This window comes from Tauraco erythrolophus, chromosome 8 (genome assembly GCF_009769465.1).
Source record: "Tauraco erythrolophus isolate bTauEry1 chromosome 8, bTauEry1.pri, whole genome shotgun sequence".
Lineage (NCBI taxonomy): Eukaryota > Metazoa > Chordata > Aves > Musophagiformes > Musophagidae > Tauraco > Tauraco erythrolophus.
Window position 1 is genome coordinate 21,819,089 of NC_141472.1, and position 14,304 is coordinate 21,833,392.

Below are 14,304 nucleotides of genomic sequence, written 5' to 3' on the forward strand. Positions count from 1 at the left end.
GGCAGGATCAATAGCCCAGCTGAGGTGCATCTACACCAGTGCACACAGCTTAGGCAACAAACAGGAGGAGCTGAAAGTCATTGTGCAGCAGGAAAACTATGATATAGTTGTGTGCTGGGTTTATGTGATAGGGTTTTGGTAGCATGAGAGGGGCTGCAGAGATAGCCTCTCTAAGAAGCTGCGAGAAAAGCTTCCCCAGCTCCAAAACTGGCTGAACTGGCCTCTGGCTTGGTTGGACCCCCTCTCCTCTCCAGTGCTGAGCCAATCAACACCTCTGAGAATGCCCTATTTAAGATGGTGACAAAGCAACCCAAACCAGGCTGGACCTACAGTGATGAGAGGGTGGAGGTGGCGAGCTGGCCTGACTGGAGATGGCTGCAGTGGCGTGGCTTGGAGAGCTCCAGAGTGCCCCACTCCCGGCATGCCCACTGGGCAGAGTTTGTCCTGGTGGGACTGCCAAGTTCTGTTGGGCCATTCCAGCCCAGTGCAACTTCAGCAGAGAAAGGACTGAGATCTGAGAGAAAAGGCTATGCAGATGCCAAGGTCAGTGAAGATGGAGCAGGAGGAGGTGTGCCGGAGCTGCGGGCTGGGTTAAACCACAGCAGGTTGCCATCACAGAAACGTGGTGGGATGACTCACACTACTGGAGTGCTGCCTATTCACTCCTCAGAATGGATAGGCAAAGAAGGAGAGGCAGTGGGGTAGCCCTGTATGTTAGGGAGTGTTTTCATTGTCTAGAGCTTAGTGATGGTGACAATAGGGTTGAGTGTTCATGGGTAAGAATCAGGGGGAAGGCCAACAAGGCAGATATCGTGGTGAGTGTCTGTTATAGACAGAGGCAGACTAAATATTCTGTAAGCAGCTGGGAGAAGTCTTACAATCGCTAGCCCTTGTTCTCGTGGGGGACTTCAACTTACCAGGTATCTGCTGGAAATACAATACAACAGAAAGGAAACAGTATAGAAGGTTCCTGGAGTCTGTGGAAGACAGATAACTTCCTGACACAGCTGGTGGATGAGCCAACTAGGGAAGCCACCTGCTGGACCTGTTGTTTGCAAACAGAGAAGGACTTGTGGGTGATGTGATGACTGGAGGCCATCTTGGGCTTAGCGATCACAAATAATAGTTTTCGATTCTTGAAGTAAGGAGGGTGATGAGCAGAACTGCTACTTTGGTCTTTGGGAGGGCAGACTTTGGCCTGTTGAGGAGCCTGGTTGACAGAGTCCCTTGGGAGGCACTCCCAAAGGGCAAAAGAGTCCAGGAAGCCTGGACATTCTTCAAGAAGAAAAGGCACAGGAGCAGGCAACCCCCATGTGCTGAAAAATAAGCCAGCAGGGAAGAGGATCGGCCTGCCTAAAGAGAGAGCTTTGGCTGGAACTCAGGATTAAAAAGAGAGTTTATGACCTTTGGAAGACAGGGCAGGGCACTCAGGAGAACTACAAAGATGCTGTGAGATTATGGAGTGAGACAATTAAAAGGGCCAAAGCTCAACTAGAACTTGATCTGGCTACTGCCATAAAAGACAATTAAAAATTTTTCTGCAAATACATTAGCAACAAAAGGAGGGCTAAGGTGAATCTCCATCCTTTGTTGGATGTGGTGAGAAATATAGTGACAAAGGATGAGGAAAAGGCTGAGGTACTTAATACCTTCTTTGCCTCAGTCTTTAATAGTAAGATCAGTTGTTCTCCGGTAACCCAGCCCCTTGAGCTGGAAGACGGCAACAGGGAGCAGAATGAAGCCTCCATGATCCAAGGGGAAATTGTTAGTGACCTGCTACACCACCTAGACACACACAAGTCTATGGGGCCAAATGGGATCCACCCAAGGGTACTGAGGGAGGTGGCAGAAGTGCTTACCAAGCCACTTCCAATCATTTAACAGCAGTCCGGGCTGACCAGTGAGGTCCCAGTTGACTGCAGGTTAGCAAATATGACACCCATCTACAAGAAGGGCCAGAAGGAGGATCTGGGGAACTAGAGACCTGTTGGTCTGACGTTGGTGCTGGGGAAGGTTATGGAGCAGATCATGTTGAGTGCCATCACGCAGTGTGTACAGGACAACCAGGTGATCAGGCCCAGTCAGTGTGGGTTTATGAAAGGCAGGTCCTGCTTGACCAACCTGATCTCTTTCTATGACAAAGTGACTGTTGTGGTTTAGCCCAGCCCACAGCTAAGCCACCATGAGGTCTCTTGCTCACTTCTCCTCCTCCTCTGTGGGGTGGACAGGAGAAAAAGGCCTGAGGGTCGAGATGAGAACAGGGAGGGATCAGCCACCAACCGTGTTTTGCCCCAGGCAAAACAGACTTGGTTTGGGAACAAATCAATTTAATTCATTAACGGTTCATTCAGAGAGGATAACAAGAAACAAAACCAGATCTCAAAAACACCTTCCCCTCCACCCCTCCCTTCTTCCCAGCTCTACCTCCTCCCTCCAGCAGTGTAGGGGGATGAGGAATGAGGGAGGTTGTTGCAGGTCAGTTTGTCACATTGTTTCTGCCGCTCCTTTCTTAAAGAAGTAAGACTCCTTACACTCTTTTCCCCTGCTCCAGTGAATACCTTCCTCATGGGACAGTCCACAGACTTCTCCAACGTGAGTCCTTCCAGCAGGATGCAATCCTTACCCATCAGATTGCTCCAGTGCAGGCTTCTTCCCCACAGACTCACGGCTTCTTAAGGAGTTGGCACCCACTCGGGCATGGGGTTCTCCACAGACTTCAGATGTACCTACCTCTGCTTTGTTATCAGTCTCCAGCAACATGGAGTTCTTCCCACTGAGACAATCTATGACCTCCCTTAGGCACAGGCATCTCTGCTCCTGCGTGGAGTTCTCCACGGGCTGCGGGTGGATCTCTGCTTCTGTGTTCCACCGTTAATCTCCATGTTCTGCAGGGGGACAACCTGCCATCTCACCACAGGCTGCAGGGGAAGCTCAGCTCCAGCACACCTCCTCCCACTCCATCTTCATTGACCTTGGTGTCTGTGTAGCCATTTTGCTCAGGTCTCAGTCTTCTCTCCACTGCAGCTGTGCCAGGCCTGATGAACCTTGTCAGTCCCAGCAGGTATAACTCCACCCAGCAGGTGCCCCGGGAGTGAGGCGCTTCGGAGCTCTCCAAGTCACGCCACCACGGCTGTCTCTGGGCGTGTGGCTGCCTGTGCTGGGCTGCTGCTACCTGCCTCCCCCTCTCTTCACTGTAGGTCCAGCCTGATTTGGGCTCCTTTGTCTCTGTCTTAAATGGGGCATTCGCAGAGGCCCTGATTGGCTCAGCCCTGGCCAGAGGCCAGTCCGACTGGTTTTGGAGCCGAGGAAGCTTTTCATAGAATCATAGAATCATAGAATGGTTAGGGCTGGAAGGGACCTTCAAAGGTCATCTAGTCCAACCCCCCTGCAAGGAACAGGGATATCTCCAACTAGATCAGGTTGCTCAGGGCCTTATCCAACCTGGCCTTGAACGTCTCCAGGGATGGAGCATCCACCACCTCTCTGGGCAACCTGTTCCAGTGTTCTACAACTCTCATGGTAAAAAATTTTTTCCTAATATCCAACCTGAATCTACCTCCCTCTATTTTAAAACCATTACCCCTTGTCCTATCACAACAGGCCCTCCTGAACAGCCTCTCCCCATCTTTCTTGTAGGCCCCCTTGAGGTACTGGAAGACCGCTATAAGGTCACCCAAAGAGTTGTGGTGAATGGACTTAAATCCAATTGCCAGCTTGTCACAAGAGGTGTTCTTCAGGGCTCAGTATTGAGGCCAGTTCTGTTTAGTATCTTGTCGTGGTTTTAGGCTGATCCAGCAACTAAAACTCACACAGTCTCTCCTTCTCCAGTAAAGTAGAGAGGAGAGGAAAAAAAAAAAACCAAAGGGACTGAGGGTTGAGACAAGAACAGAGGGAGCACCCACCAACCATGGTCCTGGGCAAACCAGACAGGGCTTTCTCAAAGCAAAAGAGTTTATTAATGATTACTTAGAAGGACAAAGGGAAACAAAAACCGATTACTTGAGAGGACAGAAAGAAACAGAACCAGATCTTAAAACCGACACCTTCCCCCCCCCTTTCCTTTTCCTCCCGGCTCTACCTCCTCCCCCCAGCAGCACAGGGGGCAGGGACTGGGGGGTGCAGGTCAGTTCATTCCGTGCTGTTACTGCTGCTTCTTTCTTAAAGGAGGAGGAGTCCTTACACCCTTTTCCCCTGCTCCAATGGATCCCCTACCCACGAGGAAAAATCCACAAACTTCTCCAGCATGAGTCCAGCCCACTAGAAACAATCCTTCCCCACAGATTGCTCTGGTGTGGGCTTTACCACAGTCTCGGGTACTTAGGGAGCTGTAGCCACTCGCTCCGGCGTGGGTCGTCACGCAGACTCCAGATGCCTCTCTGCCTTGCCGTGCACCCCAACACGACCATCCTCAGGCTCAGGCATCTTCTCCCCATGGGCTGCGAGTGGGTCTCTGCTCCACCGAGGCCGTCCTGGTTGCAGGGGGGCCGCCTGCTATCTCACCATCAGCCGCAGGGGAAACTCAGCTCCGGCATACCTCCTCCCGCTCCATCCTCACTGACCTGGTGTCGATGCAGCTGTTTTCTCTCAGATCTCAGTCCTCTCCAGGTGAACTCAGCCCAGTGGGCACCCTGGGAGTGGGGTGCCCCCGAGTTCCCCAGCTGGCTCCGCTGCCGCCATTCTCCGTGGGCGGCGCCGGCCCGACGCAGGCAGCTGCCCAGCCGGCAGCCAGGGAGCGGGGGCAGTGCCCTCCTCCCTTCTCTGCTCGATCCTGGGCGAAGCACCTTTTCCGGTTCCTTTGTCCTGACTTAAATAGGGCAATTCGCAGAGGCGCCCTATTGGCTCAACCCCGAGGGGGATGGCAGTCTGATCTGGTGGCCAGAACTAAGCCTAACCCGGTTCCAAAACCGGGGAGGTCACAGGGACCAAAACCCCTCTCCTGCCACCAGAACCACCCCCCCCTCCACATCAAACCATGACATATCTTTATCAATGATCTGGACAAGGGGATCAAGTGCACCCTCAGTAAGTTTGCAGACAACACCAAGTTGGGTGGGAGTGTTGATCTGCTTGAGGGTAGGAAGGCTCTACAGAGGGATCTGGACAGGCTGGATCGATTGGCCAAGGCCAATTGTATGAGGTTCAACAAGGCCAAGTGCCAGGTCCTGCACTTGTGTCACAACAACCCTATGCAACGCAACAGGCTTGGGGAAGAGTGACTGGAAAGCTGCCCAGCAGAAAAGGACCTAGGGGTGTTGGTCAACAGCCAGCTGAGTATGAGCTGACAGTGTGCCCGGGTGGCCAAGAAGTCCAATAGCATCCTGGCTTGTATCAGAAACAGCATGGTCAGTAGGACTAGGGAAGCAATTGTCCCCCTCTGCTCGGCACTGGTGAGGTTGCACCTCGAGTACTGGGTTCAGTTTTGGACCCCCACTACAAGAAAGCCATTGAGGTGCTGGAGCATGTCCAAGGAAAGGCTATGAAGCTGGTGAAGGGTCTAGAGCACAAGTTCTATGAGGAGCAGCTGGGGGAACTGGGATTGTTTAGCCTGGAGAAAAGGAGGCTGAGGGGAGACCTTATCACTCTCTGTGCCTGAAAGGAAGTCGTAGCAAGGTGGGTGTCAGTCTCTTCTCCCAAGTGACAAGTGATAGAACAAGAGGAAATCACCTCAAGTTGCACCAAAGGAGGTTTAGATTGGTGTCATGGTTTAGGTATTGGATATTAGGCAGAATTTCTTCCCTGAAAGGGTTGTCAAGCATTGGAATGGACTGCTCAGGGAAGTGGTCGAGTCACCATCCCTGGAGGTATTTAAAAGACTTAGATGTGGCACTTAGGGCCATGGTTTAGTGGTGGACTTGGCTGTGCAAGGTTAATGACTGAACTCAATGATCTTAAAGGTCTTTTTCAACCTAAACAATTCTATTTCTATTCTACTGTAATGAAGTGGCAAATGGCATTCAGAAAATGTGGGGTAAAAGCATGCTTAAAGACATTGATGGGCTGCGCTTGGAGCATGCTTTCTGTCATGAACATCTCATTGACTTCCCATTGGATTCAATGAGTGCTATAAATGTGAAACAGGTACTAACCAGTGTCATATATGGACTCTGGCCTAAGTACAGAGGAGTACTTGGGCATTGTTCCGTTGAACAGCATCAAATATATCCAATGTCCACTAGCTAAGAAAGGGAGTGCACAAACCTTAAGACAATTCCAACAGGTGTGAAAAGGCCCATTGCAGGGAAGTTAGAGAGGAAAACAGAAGAAAACAAAACAAAATTGCAAAGGAGACCATAGGCAGCCCTAGTGAAAAACATAACTTGGTAGATTAGACCAGCTTTGTCAAATCATGTATTCAGTCTGTTTTTTCCTTTGCTGTAAAGCATTCAGCTGTCTCTGAAGCCTGCCAAATGTAGTAGGAGGATATGCCCAAACATATATTCAACACTACTTTTCTGGTATTTGTTTAGTTTACTTCTGAAATATATACAGTGTCAAAATACATGTGAATTGGAAGTTAATAACTGACTGAGAGAACAAAATACTATTCACTCAGGCTAGTCTTTGAGCTGTTTGATATCTGATGCTCAAGTTGAGGCTTAAAAAATGAAAGGAAACAGTTTTATGGAACTTAGAATAGTTTCAGAGAGAATCTGCCAATTCAAACCCAGTACTTACTAAAGTGTTGGAAACATCTACGTAGAGACGTGAAGACCAAGCCAGATTGGAGTGGGATGCAAATACATTTCTTCATTATTCTCTGTAATCTCCTAAAAATAGATGTTTGGCTCTGACATTTTACAGGAAAACTTGACTTGAGCATAACTTATATAACGATGTTTAGCTTTAATTTGCATGGATTTGGTGTTACCTGCTCTCAGGATTTAAGTGGTTGCTCATTCTAGTCACAGTGGTAACTAGGACGGTGATATTGTTAAGTTTCACAAGTCACAGCATGTAAGATCTAAGCCCTGAGTCTTCTGATGAATGCACTCAGGCATGAACTTCCAAGGATGCCAGATTGTCATTAGCTCCTGAGGCAAATGGGTGATCTCAATATTATGTTCATAAAAATTTTAGTAAGTTTTCTGTGGATTGTTTACATGAAGTGAATCTTTGTATTATTTACTTGCAAACTGACATATAATAAAACCATAAATCCGCCTCCTTATGCACATGCCTTAAACAGTGTAGTATTTATGCATGATCAATTTTAGAGTATTTTTACCTCTTAAAAGTATCTTTTTCTCTACTTCCCTGGAATCCTTTAGTCATTATCTTTTAAATAATCAAATAACCTCTGTTATATGTTCAAAAATTTAGTGTTTAGTTAAAGAGTATCATAAAACCTTCAGATTTATGTTGAAATGCTACAGATCACAAAGCATCAGTTTCACGGTGCTTGTCAGTTCCATACAGGGAATGACAAAATTATTACATATAATTCCAAAAAAAGAGTTCATAGGCCCCAAAATAGGTCCATTCTTTCCAGTTATCTGAGGTGGTCTAATAAAATGTCTTTTGTCTCCATGAAGCCTACAAACTAACACACAATAAATATTTATTTTAATCTACCTTTGATGAAACTAAATCTCCAAATTGCAAAATACTTCCAGCTCCCACTGATTTCAACCAGCTTTGATTATATCGAGTTGCCCCAACAGTCCCATATAGATACCTTCTAGTCAAGTGGATTTTACTTATGCCTAAAACTAGGTATTTCAGAAGACCTTCTTGAATTTCTGTAGCTCAAACTGGTGTGCTCTGTTAAAGCAGCCAATAACAAGAGCAAACATAGAATTTTATTGAACTGAAAGCTGAAACCTTGTTTTGCCAGCTAACTGTGAACAAATTGTTTTTTAAATAAAATTGAAGAAACGTTGAAGCTTGCAGAGTGTTCAATAAAGCAGACTTGAACAAAGTACAAAGTAAGTTGTTAGACGACAAAGTGAAATGTACTTCATGGAAAATCTGTGGTGCAGAAGAGATTTTAGAGAGCACAGTTAGTAACTCCTGCCTGTGTTTCTCCTTGTCTCCTGTTCTTCCACCTCTTCTTGCCCACTTGTATCAAGTGTCGGATTGGTATAGTGTCAGAAGCAGTCTTTAGCACAGCTACGGTGTCTGAGGGGATTGCATGTTTACATGGGGCTGGGAACTCGACGTCATACAGCTGACTGCTGAAGGCTGAATTATGCATTTGATAATCTGTTTGGAACATAAACCCCCACTGGCATAAAAATGAAACTAGCCTGTATGGGGCTTTCGAGTCTCTTGGATCAATGAACACCTGCTTTTGTTAACCATTAATGTGTGTAGGTGCCACGGCAGTTTGTCATCTCTAGATTTCCCAGAGCCTCTGTCTCCTAGAGCATGTCAGTGTTTTTTCCAGTACAGCACGTCTGGTGCTCCTTCTTAGCAGTTCTGTCGGGACATCACCTAATATGCGCTTCTTTCTTTGGGTTGCTGCATTGTCAGGTGTAGGAGTAGGATGAATACGAGTTCAGACCCGGAAGAACCTACAAAGTAGAGATACAAAATAAGACCTATGAAACAGACAAAGATTCGCAGATTATTTTGGAGAGGCAGCAAGGGACTGCTGCCTGTATTGTGCTTGCGGCGCGTGGCTATTTGGCAGCTTCTGTCATTGTTGCTATACCATTCACACATTTTGAGAGCAGCAGCCTGGACATAAATGTAGATGCATGTTTATCTAAGCAACACACCATGTCACCATAGATCGTTATTTTGTGCTTTTGATATAGCTTCTTAAATACAGGAAGTGTTTCTAATTTCCAGTGACTGGTAACTGACTTGCCAGAGCTGTAGGTAGAATAAGGTTAGAGTCTCTTTTACCACATACAACTTCATTGCTATTTTTCCATCCTGGACAAGTCATTGAAGATCCAAGCCTTAGAACAGGACATTCCAGATGAGTTACAGTGTCCCTGAAAGCATTTGGATGAGTTTTTCAGAAGCCTGGTGGCTGTTCATCTTGTAAACAAATGAAACTGTGGAGATAATCCAGCCAGGTTTGTCCTGGCAGCTAACTTAACTGACTCCTCTGGAAGTTTTAGAAATATCCCCTCAGAAGTTATCTTACCGGAGTAACACTGACAAATGAGTTTAAGTAATTAGTGTTTGAATGTCGCAAATCAACCGCTATGATCCTTTTACTCTTTTTGGCACAGTTCCATGTCTAAGAAGCAGAACCGTTTGACTTTTCTTATTGAGGGCATCGCTAATTTATCTTTGCAAAAATTGTGACTATTGAATGGGATCTTTCCTAGAAATAATCTTTACTTACTCTCTGCCCTGGAGAGAGGTTTCACTGAGGTAGAATAAAGCACATAGTACAGCTTTTGTCCAAAATTCTATACTGGTTATAGGCCAGTCGTTATTACCTGTGCCATGAAACACTTTATTGTGCTTCAATCCGTAGACATTTTGCTTCTGAGAGTTGTTTAATATTTTTCTAATAATGTGAAGTCTTTTGTAAAAATTTTTGAAAATTGTGGAATCATGGAGCAGTAGTTGGAACCGCCAAAGGAAGATTATAAAATTTTACTGCTTGCACTTTTTATTTAGCTTGTGCTTTCTCATTTTCTTCCCCACTGCTCAGCAGCCTTGTCAGTGAGTATATACTCAATGACAAGAGAAAGAAAGGGTGTGTGCTCTTCTTATGCTCAAAGCAAATCTTACCAAGAGAAGCCAGTCATAGAATCATAGAATGGTTTGGGTTGGAAGGAACCTTAAATATCATCCTTTCCTATCTTTTCAGTCCCTAGGCACTGACTGGGAAATTATTCCTATGTTTATCGAGTACAGATAAAGATAGGGGTAGCACTTCTAGGAACCCATTTTTGCTTCTCTGTCCAGATAGATGATCATTGAGACATCATGGTGAAGTGGGGGGGGGGGGGGGGGGGGAAAGTGATCTTGTTTTTGTAGAAATGCTGGAAATATGCTGCTTTGGTCTATGAAACAAATATTTCTAAGACAGTTATAAAATCAAGCCAGCTTCCAGGCAGAAGAAAGAAGAGGCAGTGGCATTATAAAGGGCTAAAAGAGGAAAAGCGTGCTGTCAACAGTCGAGAATTTCCTACATCTCTGCCCCAGAGCATGGAAATGTGCCGCAACCATGCTGCAAGCTGTGTGTTAGAGACAGGCAACACGCATACATACCCGAAGTTGAGGTGAACTGCAGATCCAGAAGATAATCAGGAAAACTGCCAATGTATGAGTCTGAATGTGGAGCATCCAAGTAAACATGTTAACAGGATAATTTTCCCATCTGGCTTCTGGCAAGCAGCTGTTACTGGAGATGGGCTGGTGAGCCTGCAATCCTATGGATCACGTGGAGTGCATTCCTTTTCCTGCAGCGTCTCAAGTAAGCCAGAGCTCTTGAGCCACTCTGCGGAGTAATTCTAGTAAGTTTAACTTCCCCATCCATGCTTCCTTTGTCTCTTCCTGAGAAGAATGTGCACTTACTCTTCCCTAAAAATATAATATTCCTAAGAACACATTATTCCTTCCCCACTCAGACAGGACTAAGGTATTTGTACTCCCAGTTTACTAAAAGAGTTGTTAAGCTATGCCAACCAAAGCAGTTCGTAACAATTGTATCATTGTAACTCTTCACTCTGCTAGGATACCTAGTTCCTTTTATTTAAAAAAAACCAAACTATTTTGCAGTTTATTTTAATCTCTCATTATCCAAAGCAAGCAGTTTGACTACTTTAAATTTATTTAGTCTAAGAACATTAGAACATGTTGACAAAAAATTATTTTGGAGCTCCTGAAGGTTACTTTGGTCACCATTTTGTAGCTTCAGTAAAGCAGAAATAAATACTAAAGTTACAGTTGCGGAAACGCCAAGTCTAACAACCAGAAAGCTTCAAGTGATCCTCTCTGAAAATCTAAGATTGCGAAATAGCTGCAAAACAAAGATGTTCCCTTACATATCTCTAACACTGAAGTTAAATACTGGAATACTTGTTTCCTTCTCTTAGTACTCATAACCTATTCAATCTGCCTATCGGGAGAGACACCTGGAATTCATGTTGATAAACAGAAACTTTCTTCAAGTATGAATAGGGGTAGTTGGCAATTACTGTACTCTTCATCCATTCTTCAAAAGTAACAGTTTTGCAGGAAGTGTTTGAATTCTTTGTTTTAGCAGAGACTAATTAAATTTCTCCAGTTCTTCGATAAAGAAAGGGTTCAGATATGCTATGCAATTTTATTAGTGAGGCATTGCTACGTACAGATCAGATCAATTCACACACCTTCCAGAAAAAAAAGTTCTTTAAAGGTTTTGTGCTGGTGACTGTAGCAATACTTGGCAGTTATGAAAGAACTCAGTCGCCGTTCTATAAATTCGTTTGCGGTTCAGCCTTAGAAAACCATGTTTGATTACTTCTTCCCCTTTTCCACTTGTATCGTTTAGGTTTTGTACATTCTAGCAACAGCAGAAAGCTTCTTTCAAACAACCCTAGGTGAATCCCAACATGAATTAGGTGAAACAAAATGGAATTCATGACCTTTAAACTTACTAAACCAACATTTTCCCTTTTGTAGGCAGAGTGCCCAGAGACTTTGCTTGAAGCAGCTAGCAGTAGTTCCTCGCAACTGCTCTTTAAGAAAGCACCCAGTCTACATGCCACGCTCTACAGGTGTCCTTTGTAGCAGGTATTCCTAATAGCAATGTTTATAATAACTGGGAAGCAAATTAATTTGATTATTAGCTGTTCCGTTGTGTGGGATAGCTGTCGCATTTCCGTAAGGAAAAAATGTTTCTTGCTGGTGAGTTTTTGGCAGTCTTCAGTTACTGTTAAGTAATACAAATGGTATTTTTGTCAATATCAAGAGGAAAATTGGAATAAAATGAGCAAGAATCTATGCTGTTGAAGTAATAGGACATATCCAGAAAAAAAGAATAAAGAAACATTTCTACACACTGAAAATGCAGAAAGTTTGGGTGAAGTTACCTAATTGGGAATGTTGGCAAAAGTGGCTAAGAGCCCTTCAATTCTGTTTGAATTACACATTTGAGAATCTTTACTCATGTTAACAGTTCTTATATACATTTACATTTTTATATATATGTATACACTTTTTTTTTTTTTCCTTGGGCATGTACTGCTAGTGAAAATTATGGAAGCATGAGCTCTTCAGCTTCAATCTTTTCAAGTATGCACTTGGTCCACTTACCTGAGACTGCATTTGATCTATTTGAGGCTTTATCTGCAGGCTCTGAACGCCACAGCCCCCTGAAATACACAGGCAGTAAGGGAACTCAGAATTTCACACTACTAGTTCCTTAGTCCAATTTTTGTAGAACAGAAAGCTGTCGGTAAATGGGTTTCCTGATCATAAAGCAATTAGCTACTGCCTATGAAATTGAAGAATATTTGTCTTCTGTATTTTAGTTATCTTAATTTCTGAATTTATAAATGGGAAATAAACTATATTTGAAGAAGTTACTTCTCTTTTTTCAAAGCAATTTTGTTTCTCTTTTCTTGTACTAATGTCACACTTTGGTGTTTGCAGAGATAACTATGCTGGGCATGTGCACAAAAGTAATTTTTCCTCTGTAATGGAAACCACGAGTATCCTCAGAATTTCTCCACTTTACAAATACTGTTATTCTTTAGTATACTGAATTATTCAGGTTGTGTAAAAGATTTTCAAGTACCTAATATACATTATGAGAAAGAGAAAGGTAAGTGCTCTAGAATCATCATAAATGGACATCAAACTGTAGGTCTACAGGTCAGATCTAATGCATTTGTTTGAATTTCATATCGATTTGATACTGCACAATAGTACAGCCCTGCCAGCAACTTTTACCAAAAAATGCTTAAATATAAAATCTCCTGGCAAAGTAAAATTGTTTCAAAATTTAACTTGAAATAAAATCTGTTGATTCAGGTGGGCTGCCACCAAGCATGCATGTATTTATGTTTGGTTCAGATACAGAGTTATTTTTAACAATGTAAAAAACTACTGGTTTGTGGTCAGGATTTTCCTCCCGTTCAAAGACAGGCTTATTTTTAGAACTCCCTGGGGCTCCACAGAAGGCAACGCTGCTGTTCACAGCTTGAAAAGTACAACCCAGAAGCATTTAGTAATTCTGCTTCTCTGGTGTGTCCCAGACCATTCTTAAGTAGGGTTGCGAATACACTCATAGAAGTCTTCAGGCCTAGTCGTTCTGGATTCTCTAGTCTTAAATAGCTTTCAAGGTGTTTTAAGCTAAACAGAAACATCTCACCTGTTTCTGAGTGAAAACATCTGTATGTGACCTTCCAGGATGGAATATCTGCCATTATCTGTAGTGCAGCAACACACTTAGAGCGACAGAATTTCTTACACGAAGCCCATAATCATCTTCATCAAAGTCTGGTCTGCCTTTTGGTCATTACAAATTGTTGCATTTTTGAAAAGATGTATACTGATGTACAATTGTTGATTTAGCAGAACGTAACTGCAAAAGTCTGTGGTAACTTAGAAATAACAGTCACTGAAAAGTACAGCAAACTCCTGATGAGCAGTACTTGCACTATTTAATAAAATATGAAGTTTAAATCTCTTGCTCTGGGAGGAACCGCTTTAATAATTCAAACAGAAATGAGCATAAAATATCAGTATCTGCTTAAGAATTGGATCTTCTACCTACAAGTATAGATTCATATTAGTTTTTACCCTGATACCTTACTTACCTAGCAGCAGATAACGGACAGGTTCTCTTTCTTTGATACTAAGTGAAAACTTACTGAAGCTAGAGTGGGAGTAGAGTGTTGCTGCTGCTCTTCATTTCTACTGTTGTTTCATTACCTTCTTAGATCTCCTTTTCGTGTTGTTTTTTCTTTCCACAATTTTATTGCGCTTTTCTTTTGCATTACACATTTTATAAAAACTCACAATAGATAGTTTTTATAATTCTTCTAGAGCTCTTCACTGCTGCATCAGCTAGAATGATCCACACCTCATTAGTAAAGCTTGCAGTGAAAAGAGATATTTGGCTTTAAAATTATCACGCTGAGGATAATGGTGGCAGCAGCGGGAAATCGCATGTTGGTCGTCCCTCCACACGCTACTCTCCTGAGCCCACGTTTGGCTTGTGTTTGGAAATGCTCTTTATTGCCATGAAGCCTAAAGCCTGTATTTTATTGTTGTGGGTGTTTTTTAATTTAAAAACGAAAGCCTGCATTCTGCAGGATCCGAATATACCACACGGCACTCCCGGGCGTCAGACAGGCTGCACACAGGGATCTGGCTGAGCGTTGGGTCGCTCTGGCTCAGACTGAA